Below are 9818 nucleotides of genomic sequence, written 5' to 3'. Positions count from 1 at the left end.
GATAAAAGCTCTTATTGCAGGAGAAAGATGGCAGGTAGAATAAGCAAGTCAATTGCAAACTTGCTTATTTATCTAAATAACTAAAGCAATTTAATAACTTGAGCACACCCCTTTAAAAGGGGTAGTGCTCCTTCTAAAAATGTTTCCTTATTTGCACAGTTTGTTCTTTAAAAAAAAAAAAAATCGTGTGCGTTATTTACCTTCCCTGGGGCCAAGGCTGTGTCTCTGCCACTGCTCCAGTCTCTGTTGTTTGCCCGTTTTGGTGTCATCGTGTCGACATCGCTGCAATCAATCACTGAACTCAGTCGCTCTGTTGATTTTGACGGCTCGAGCTGCTGAGTTCATCTTTGTCATTTTTTTCATTTTTTTATCCTTTTTGACCCATTAGATATTTGTAATTAGATGTGTACCTTTTCTGAGCTCTTGTTACATTGTAAAGGAAGGTAAAACATCGGGTCTCGATTCTGTTCGTATAAATCCTTGTCGCATCTTCTCTTTGACATTTACATTCGCTGCGCACGTCCTGCGCTGTTTTTCTATACGTCTTCTGCTGCACAGTGACAAGCCTCTGAACGATTGCCGGATCTCACCGAATCCTCATCTCACCCCCTTATTGATTGTCAGACACAAGTGGAGCTTTATCTTCTGGTTTTTTATGTTTAATTAGAAGGAATAATCTGTCTTGTTCCCGACCAAGAGACATTGTATTAATAACCATCTCACAATCTCTGCTGGGACAGGTAAAAGATACAGAGACGGCAGAGTGAACTGTGCAAGACATGAATTCAGACAAGAACAAAACATTTACTTTGTAAAAGAAGTGAAGGAATGGTTTCATTCTGTCCATTATTATAGAAGATATATTATACATAGGGGCAGTATTATAGTAGTTATATTCTTGTACATAGGGGCAGTATTATAGTAGTTATATTCTTGTACATAGGAGCAGTATTATAGTAGTTATATTCTTGTACATAGGGGCAGTATTATAGTAGTTATATTCTTGTACATTGGGGCAGAATTATAGTAGTTATATTCTTGTATATAGGGAGCAGTATTATAGTAGTTATATTCTTGTACATAGGAGCAGTATTATAGTAGTTATATTCTTGTACATAGGGGGCAGTGTTGTGAGCTCATTTTCTCTTTCACCTTTGATGTCCGATGAACTCCCTCTGCTGGTGAAAGGAGGTCGTGAAACTGATTTGGATGGGAGAAACCTGTCACCTGAACAGGTGGATTGCGATTGGACATCCGGAATCTCTGAGTGGATATAAGGCCGCCGACGCCCTGTAGGGGTTGCTTTTGATTTCTCTGCTCTGAGCTCTGGCCTCCAGTTCAGTTCCTGTCTTCTAAAGCTAAGTTTTGCTCTGTTATTGTTCCATGAGATTTTGTCTGATTTGCTTAGTTTTGTGTTCTGCCAGCCCCGGCTGGGGCTCTGCTGAATTTCCATTTTTTTGTCCCTGGTCGGTTAAATCTCTTTTGCTCTGTCTTCAGAATATATCAGAGTGCTGATATAGGGATTTTGAAGTCTAGTGACTTCAGGGCCGTTTTTCCTATCAGACGTGTTGGGACATTTTTGGTAGGGTTTTTGCGGATTGCAGCCAGCATCTTTTCTGTCCTTTCCTATCTAGTTAGTTGGGTCCCCATTTCTGTCTGTGTTTGTGTTTTCATCTGTTTTCACCGACAATACATGTTGGGGGCTGTCTATTGCTTTGGGGTCTGCTCTGGGGCAGTTTAGATTTCCCCTTTCTTTCTTTAGGCTTATTTAGTTCTCGGGCTGTGAAGAGGCGTCTAGGACCACCGTAGGAATGCTCCACGGCTACTGTTAGTTGTTGTGAATAGGATCAGGGGTCTGCAATCCACTAGCTACCAACCTCTCCGGTTTTCTGGACTTAGCTTGCATTTTTGTTTTTTCCTCCTCCGGTGACTCATTCATAACAGGGCAGTATTATAGTAGTTATATTCCTGTACATAGGAGCAGTATTATAGTAGTTATATTCTTGTACATAGGGGCAGTATTATAGTAGTTATATTCTTGTACATAGGGGCAGTATTATAGTAGTTATATTCTTGTACATAGGGGCAGTATTATAGTAGTTATATTCTTGTACATAGGGGCAGTATTATAGTAGTTATATTCTTGTACATAGCAGTATTATAGTAGTTATATTCCTGTACATAGGAGCAGTATTATAGTAGTTATATTCTTGTACATAGGGGGCAGTATTATTGTAGTTATATTCTTGTACATAGGAGCAGTATTATAGTAGTTATATTCTTGTACATAGGGGCAGTATTATAGTATTTATATTCTTGTACATAGGAGCAGTATTATAATAGTTATATTCTTTTATATAGGGGCAGTATTATAGTAGCTTATAGTCTTGCACCTAGGAGCAGTATTATAGTAGTTATATTCATGTACATAGGAGCAGTATTATAGTAGTTATATTCTTGTATATAGGGGCAGTATTATAGTAGTTATATTCTTGTACATAGGGGCAGTATTATAGTAGTTATATTCTTGTACATAGAAGCAGTATTATAGTATTTATATTCTTGTACATAGGAACAGTAGTATAGTAGTTATATTCTTGTACATAGGAGCAGCATTATATTAGTTATATTCTTGTACATAGGAACAGTATTATAGTAGTTATGTTCTTGTACATAGGAGCAGCATTATAGTAGTTATATTCTTGTACATAGGGGCAGTATTATAGTAGTTATATTCTTGTACATAGGAGGCAGTATTATAGTAGTTATGTTCTTGTACATAGGGGCAGCATTATAGTATTTATATTCTTGTACATAGGAGCAGCATTATAGTAGTTATATTCTTGTACATAAGAGCAGTATTATAGTAGTTATGTTCTTGTACATAGGGGCAGCATTATAGTATTTATATTCTTTTACATAGGAGCAGTATTATAATAGTTATATTCTTGTTCATAGGAGCAGTATTATAGTAGTTATATTCTTGTACAAAGGGGCAGTTGTTATGAATGGATCACCGAGGAGAAAAAAGCAAAACAAGCTAAGTCACAGAAAACCAGAGAGGTTGGTAACTATGCAGATTGCAGATCCCTGATCCTACCACACAACTAGCAGCAGCAGCCGTGGAGTGTACCTACGATGTTCTGTAACTAACTGCCCCAGAGCAGACCCTAAAGGAATAGATAGCCCCCTCACATGTATTGACGGTGAAACAAGATGAAGGCACAAACACAGGCAGGAAAATAGGCTGAGCAAATGATGGTGCCCAAACTAACTAGAAAGGAAAGACACTGTCTGCAACCTACAAAAAACCCTACAAAAATAATGTCCAACACTTCTGATAGCAAAATTAACCCTGAAGTCATTAGACTTCTCCCACTATATCAGCACTCTGAAATATTCTGATACAGAGCAAAAAGAGACCAAACTAGTAAGGGACAAAAAGCAAATTGGTAAAATACTGATGAATAAGAGTGGAAATTCAGCACAGCCCCCAGCCGGGGCTGGCAGGCCACACAAAAAACTGAATAGACCAACAAAATTATGTGTGAACATTAGCAGAAAAACTTAGCTTTAGATGACTGTAACAGAGCTGAAAACCAAGAGCTGACAAGCCAGAAGGAATCACCAGCAACTGAATAGGGCGTCGGCTGTCTTAAATCCAATCTTAAACTCCTGAGGTCCAATCGTCATCCTCATTCTCAGGTGGCAGATCTCCACTGATCAAATCAGCCTCACTACCTCCTGTTACCACCAGAGGGAGTCTGGAAGGAGAACTCACAACTGGTGAACCAGAGAATGAACTCACAACAGGCAGTATTATAGTAGTTTTATTGTTGTACATAGGAGCAGCATTATAGTAGTTATATTCTTGTACATAGGAGCAGTATTATAGCAGTTATATTCTTGTACATAGGGGCAGTATTATAGTAGTTATATTCTTGTACATAGGGGCAGTATTATAGTAGTTATATTCTTGTACATAAGAGCAGTATTATAGTAGTTATATTCTTGTAGATAGGGGCAGTATTATAGTAGTTATATTCTTGTACATAGGGGCAGTATTATAGTAGTTATATTCTTGTACATAGGAGCAGTATTATAGTAGTTATATTCTTGTACATAGGGTCAGTATTATAGTAGTTATATTCTTGTACATAGGAGGCAGTATTATAGTAGTTATATTCTTATATATAGGGAGCAGTATTATAGTAGTTATATTCTTGTACATAGGGGCAGTATTATAGTAGTTATATTCTTATATATAGGGAGCAGTATTATAGTAGTGATATTCTTGTACATAGGAGCAGTATTATAGTAGTTATATTCTCGTACATAGGGGCAGTATTATAGTAGTTATATTCTTGTACATAGGGGCAGTATTGTAGTAGTTATATTCTTGTACATAGGGGCAGTATTATAGTAGTTATATTCTTGTACATTGGTGCAGTATTATAGTAGTTATATTCTTGTACATAGGAGGCAGTATTATAGTAGTTATATTCTTGTACATAGGGGCAGTATTATAGTAGTTATATTCTTGTACATAGGGGCAGTATTATAGTAATTATATTCTTGTACATTGGGGCAGTATTATAGTAGTTATATTCTTGTACATAGGGAGCAGTATTATAGTAGTTATATCCTTGTATGTAGGAGCAGTATTATAGTAGTTACTGTATATTGTATATAGGGAGCAGTATTATAGTAGTTATATTCTTGTACATAGGGGCAGTATTATAGTGGTTATATTCTTTTATATAGGGAGCAGTATTATAGTAGTTATATTCTTTTATATAGGGAGCAGTATTATAGTAGTTATATTCTTGTATATAGGGAGCAGTATTATATTAGTTATATTCTTGTACATGGGAGCATTATTATAGTAGTTATATTCTTATACATAGGAGCAGTATTGTATTAGATATATTCTTGTACATAAGTTTTAGTGAAAAGAATTTTGCACAAAGGGTTATCAGTTTTTCTCCTTCGCCTCATTGGGGTACACAGGACTGTTGCTGTTTGCTACTGCCGCCTGGAGGCTGACACTAAGTGAAAAAAAGAGGTTAGCTCCTCCTCCACTGTTTACACCCTCGCCCCGATTGCGAGCGGAAACCAGTTCATGCTTAGTGTCCGTTGGAGGAGCACACGTCTGTCTTTTTCCAGACTTTTTTCTATGAAGATGAGACTTGGGCGACGGACCCTATTGAATGGGTCCGATCTCCCCAAACCAACAACGGGCGAGCACGTTCGAGTGTCGCCTCCACATATCCTCTCCCGCGACGTGGGACATGATGCTGGACTTAACCTTGACCACCCTAAGGTATTGAAACCCTGGGCTGTACAGAGGCACAAGCATAGTCCGTGCGGCCCCCACTGCACCACCAATGCTAGACTGTGGTGCTGCACGGCGGCTGACGGTCCCTCTCCTCATCCCTTGGAGGGAAAGATGGAGCTAGGGTGCCTGCACCATCCTTTATGCGGCCACCCGTCCTCTCTAACCTTAACTGGAACTGAAGCGATCACGGAGGAGGGTGGCCTGGGAGGGCTCCTGCAGCAGCGTTCCACAAGGCTGGCGACCCTTAGCCTTTTCTCCTGGGGGTCGAGGGTCAAAGTGGTGCAGCGCCGCTACAGAATATCGCCATCGGGTGTCCGGGGCCTAGGCCTCTGTGACCAGCGGGTCCGCCCCCTGCCGCGGGCGGAAATTGTAAATCCAGGCCCCGTCTTCAGCCGTCGCTAGGCCGCGGGCGGAAGTTCCGCCCTCCTTCGTCGCGTCACTTCCAGCGGGCCTGCCCCCCGTGGCCTGGGCTGGCACCGAAGAAATTTAGCCCTCGACTTCGGACCGACTCTAGGCCGCAGGCGGAAGTGCCGCCCCCAGGACTCCTTCATCCGGTGGCCCGTCCGCAGCTGATGCGCGCATGTTTTTGATTTGAGCGACGCTCTGCACTTCCAAGGGGCACAGGACTAGGGTAAGTGCTACCCCACAACCCCCCGAGAGGCCACTCTAGGTGAAAACGAAGAACGAAGAGTGCACACTCTCCCCCAGCAGTGCTGATGCCTGGCAGATACAGCATGTCCGGAAAAGCTAAGACGCACACGTTTTCTATACGCTGCATGCTTCTCCTGTCGGTCCGCTTTTCCTCAGGCGCAGAGCAAGCGATTATGCGAAGTCTGCGATTCCAAACGTGCCCTGGAGCCCTCCCCTGTGACCGAGCCCAGTGTACCAAGTCCCCCGGAATGGGCTCTATGTCTGTCGCAGTCTATGGCGTCACTTACGAGAGCAATCGAGTACCTTTGCGCCCCAGATAGCGGCAGGGATAGTGGCTCGCCTGTCTTAGAGGGGTCCTCCACCTCACAGGAGCCTCCGGCCTGCAGGGTCCGCTCTCACTCCAGGCAGATGCGAGGGAAACGAACCCACACGGCATCTCCCGGTCCATTCGGTGCCTCGACATCCGTGAGTTCTGCTTCTCGCTCTCCTTCACCAATAGTCGTTAGTGAGCAAAGCTCAGATTACAACTTGGACGAACCCCTTGACCTAGATACCCCGGGTTACCAGGAAACAGTAGACAGCCTCATCGAGGTCGTTAACCAGTCTCTGGGGATTGAGGATGATTCCACCTTGACTTCAGGCCATAAGGTGGCACTTAAGCGAGTCAAGCGGCCTCATAGAGTATTTTGCACGCACCCAGAATTTGAGGACATAGTGCAACGACACAGGGAGCGGCCAGACAGGCGCTTCTCGGGTCAGAAAGCGCTCGAGGCAAGGTATCCGTTTGCCGCGGATCTCCGTAAAAAATTGTCGGAATCCCCAATGGTAGATCCACCCGTGTCACACTTGGCCTCTTAAACCCTGTTATCCATACCCAGTAGTTCTTCTATTCTATTCTATTAAGGATCCCATTGATCGCCTCATAGAGAGCTTGGCTCGCTCAGTGTTTGAGGCATCAGGGTCAGCACTCTCTCCCTCATTCGCGGCAACGTGGGTAGCCAAGGCCATAATTGCTTGGTCAGTATCATTGAACAGAGCCTTGCAAGATATGAACCTACCAACAGAGGTATCAGATCGCTATGCATCTTTAGATGCGGCCAACTGCGCGGCACTTGCCGTCGCGAATGCAATTTCCTTTAGGAGAGCTCTATGGTTAAGGACATGGCGGCCAATTCAACCTCCATGAAGTCCTTGACTTCTCTGCCTTATCAGAGTGGTCGCCTATTCGTAGAGAAGTTAGATCAGCTCATCTCTGATTCCACAGGGAGAAGAGTTGTTTTCTCCCTCAACAGAGGGTCAAACAGCCGGTTCGTCACCAGTTTCAGCCACGTTTCCGGGCCTTTCGCAACCCCGGGTGGACTGCAGCAACCAATTCCACCGCTTCAGGTCACCCCAACCAGGACAGGGATCATCAACTCTTATCATCCCGGGACAAGAACCCATTCACGCTCGATCACCGGTGCCAGTTGTCCACCCAGGTTAGACAGGCACTCGGGTGGTGGACAATCAGGTCCTCTCTTCTTCAGGGTAAACCTTTTGCCCCAGACCATTGGCTGATGGTCACAACCAATGCCAGCCTCCTCGGCTGGGGAGTGGTTTTTCGCCATCATACGACCCAGGGACTGTGGTCGCCACAGGAGCCACACCTCCCAATCAACTTGTTAGAGAAACAAGTGATCCGGCTCGCTCTGCAACATTTTCATCATCTTCTAGCAGGCCGCCCTGTCCGGATTCAATCAGACAACGCCACGATGGTGGCTTACATAAATCTTCAGGGGGGCACCCGCAGCAGAGCAATCATGCGCGAGGTGGGGCACATTCTTCACTGGGCCGAGAGGAACCACTTGGTGATATCGGCAGTCCACATCCCGGATGTAGAGAACTGGGCGGCAGACTTCCTCAGCTGGCAGGGTCTTGCGTCTGGGGAATGGTCACTACACCCCGAGGTCTTCCGGCAAATTTGCCAACGGTGGGGAACTCCAGATGTGGACCTAATGGCCTCCAGGGTGAACGCCAAGGTTCCCGCATTTGTCGCTCGGTCCAGGGACCCGCAGGCGATCGCCGTGGATGCGTTGGTTCTGCCATGAAGCCAGTTTTGCCTCCCATACCTATTTTCCCCACTGCCACTGCTTCCGAGAGTCATCAAGAAGATCAAGGCAGAAGGGGTTCAAGTGATTCTGCTGGCCCCAGACTGGCTCCGTCGGGCGTGGTACGCAGACCTAGTGCAGCTACTCGCCGACGTTCATTGGCGGCTGCCAGAACGCCCAGATCTGCTTTCCCAGGGCCCGATCTTCCACCCGAACTCAGGGGCCCTGTGTTTGACGTTGAATCTTGGATTCTGACCCAGGCGAGATTTGGGCGCGAGGTGGTTGCTACAATGGTTAGCGCCCGGAAGCCCGCCTCAGCATGAATTTACCACCACACCTGGAAGGTTTTCTTCTCATGGTGTTGGGACCACGGTTGTTCTCCGCTGAGATTCTCTATTCCCAACATTTTGGCCTTTCTCCAGTCTGGCTTAGACTCAGGTTTGGCCCCAAGTTTCCGCAGGAGACAGATATCGGCTTTATCCGTCCTGTTCCAGTGCAGGATTGCAACCAATTTTCAGTTAAAGACTTTCATCCAGGGAGTCTCCCACTTGGTACCCTATAAGGCGCCCATGGACACCTAGGACCTTAACCTGGTCCAAGGTGTTCTGCAAGAAGCTCCATTCGAACCGCTACAGGATGTTTCCTTGTCGTACCTTTCCTAGAAGGTGGTATTCCTCGTAGCTATAACCTCAATCAGGCGGGTCTCGGAGCTGGCAGCTCTATCTTGTCGAGCCCCGTTTCGGATTTTCCAAGGATAAAGGTGGTTCTCAGACCAGCTCCACCTTTTCTGCCAAAGGTCGTTTCCTCGTTTCACATTAATGAGGATATTGTCTTGCCCTCTTTTTGTCCGGCACCAGTATACCATGTGGAAAATGCTCTTCATACGTTGGATCTGGTGAGAGCTCTCGGGAGGTACGTGTTTTGTCAGTCAGATGCACTGTTCGTGCTCCCCGAGGGTCGCAGGAAGGGGCTCGCTGCCTCAAGATCGACCATAGCTAGGTGGATTTGTTTGACTATTCAGGAGTCTTACTGCATCAGAAGCGCACTGTTTCCAGCAGGTATCAGAGCACACTCTACTCGGGCAGTGGGCGCCTCTTGGGCTCTCCGGCACCAGGCATCGGCGGAACAGGTTTCCAAGGCAGCAACCTGGTCCAGCCTGCACATATTCGCCAAGCACTACAATATCCATACTCGGGCTTCAGCGGACGCAAGCCTGGGTAGAAGGATTCTCCAAGCAGCGGTGGTGCACGTTTAGACAGGAGGTGCATTTAGCTTGGATCGGTGAGTCAACTTCCCACCCAGGGACTGCTTTAGGACGTCCCACAGTCCTGTGTCCCCCAATGAGGCGAAGGAGAAACATGGATTTTTGTGATAAACTCACCGTAAAATCCTTTTATCCGAGACGCTCATTGGGGGGCACAGCACCCACCCTGTTAGCCAATTGGCTCTTGTTTATTTTATTTATTAATATGTATTTATAATACTTGGTGGGTTTTCTAGACATGTTGTTACCTGCATTAAGGTTGATTTTGTCTTATTTTTTATCTCCTACTGCTTTTGCACCAAACTGGTTTCCGTCCGCAATCGGGGCGAGGGTGTATACGGCGGAGGAGGAGCTAATCTCTTTTTTTCACTTAGTGTCAGCCTCCACGCGGCAGTAGCATATACCCACAGTCCTGTGTCCCCAATGAGCGTCTCGGAGAAAAGGATTTTACGGTGAGTTTATCACAAAAATCCATGTT

General features: G+C 45.3%; 1 protein-coding gene across 4 annotated transcripts in view; it reads left to right on the top strand.

Moving 5' to 3' along the window:
• Positions 1–9818, top strand: part of TRAPPC9 (trafficking protein particle complex subunit 9) — a 691224-nt gene that overhangs the window by 115242 nt on the left and 566164 nt on the right. The gene's annotated exons all lie outside the window — the stretch shown is intronic.

The sequence above is a fragment of the Dendrobates tinctorius genome, unplaced genomic scaffold (assembly GCF_039654945.1).
Source record: "Dendrobates tinctorius isolate UK_male_01 unplaced genomic scaffold, ASM3965494v1 ptg000116l, whole genome shotgun sequence".
In the NCBI taxonomy this organism is placed as follows: domain Eukaryota; kingdom Metazoa; phylum Chordata; class Amphibia; order Anura; family Dendrobatidae; genus Dendrobates; species Dendrobates tinctorius.
Note: the sequence above shows the minus strand (reverse complement) of the source record. Positions and strands in the feature narration are given on the sequence as shown.